Source organism: Pinus tabuliformis, chromosome Q, assembly GCF_031772625.1.
Source record: "Pinus tabuliformis cultivar Carrire ecotype Pingquan chromosome Q, CPIR1, whole genome shotgun sequence".
Classification (NCBI taxonomy): Eukaryota; Viridiplantae; Streptophyta; class Pinopsida; order Pinales; family Pinaceae; genus Pinus; species Pinus tabuliformis.
Window position 1 is genome coordinate 805,791,600 of NC_142296.1, and position 1,051 is coordinate 805,792,650.

Consider the following 1,051-nt stretch of genomic DNA (forward strand, 5'->3'; position numbering starts at 1 on the left):
GCGACTCGCCCAACCGCTCGTATAAATATGGCAAGGCGTTGGAGGATTTGGCATTCATTCAAAGATGGACATTCGAACATGAGCATTCGGTGATCAAGAAAAAAGTGCGAAGTAGTGGAGCAGGTCGCAAAAGAAGCACGGGCATATATGCGCCTGCTCTTGGGAAAGCACACACGATACGCACAGGTTTTGGTTATCGGATGAGGGCACGGGTAAGGAAGGCACCCGCCATTCGGTGTGACACGGGGTGTCTCGGGTAGGTCGTCCACCCGTAGTGGAAGAAGAAACGCGGAGGTGTCTCGGGTGACTCGGGTAAGTCGCCCGCCCGTTGTGCAAAAGGAAACGGGGGGTGACTCGGGTGAGGTCGCCCACCCGTCGTGCAGCGGTAAACAAGGTTCGGTCGAGGAGTACGGTTGGCAGCTCGTGTGAGGGCGCGCCCACCCAGCTCAGGCAAGGAACTCGATTGGCACACGGAGGTGTTGCCTATTTGTAAAATTGGCTAAGTATGAAACTTGGTGTTTCCCATGTATACTTGTAAAGCCTCGTAAACATTGTAGAGTTGAATAATACATTGTATTTGGGCAGACTCATTGTTCAGGGAGTTGCCCCTCCCTTTATACTGCGCAATTGTGTTCTTCATGTATAATTGCTGATGATAATGAATGTGTATGGGTGTTCATTGGTATAAAGGAAACATAATAATACTTGGTTGCGAAAAACAAACTAAGTAGAGTAATGGTTGGGCGTAGTCCATGAACATAAGTATTGGTGAAAAGAAAGTGTTCAGTGGCGCCACACCTCGCCAAGTACGGCTGAAAGACTACTGTAGGCCTGGGGGCATGACACGTGGGGTTCCCATGTCGCTAGCGCCATGTTGGGTGTGGTGCACGCCCCTTGATACCTGCACAATGGGCGAGCCACCGACGGAAGGCACGCGGGCGACCCTTGTTGCGTGCTCGAATGAAAGAGGTGACCATGTGCGGACGAGTTAGGATGCGGGCAGGTGTGCGACGTGCGGCGACGGGTGTAATCGGCAAGGTGTTGGAGCTGA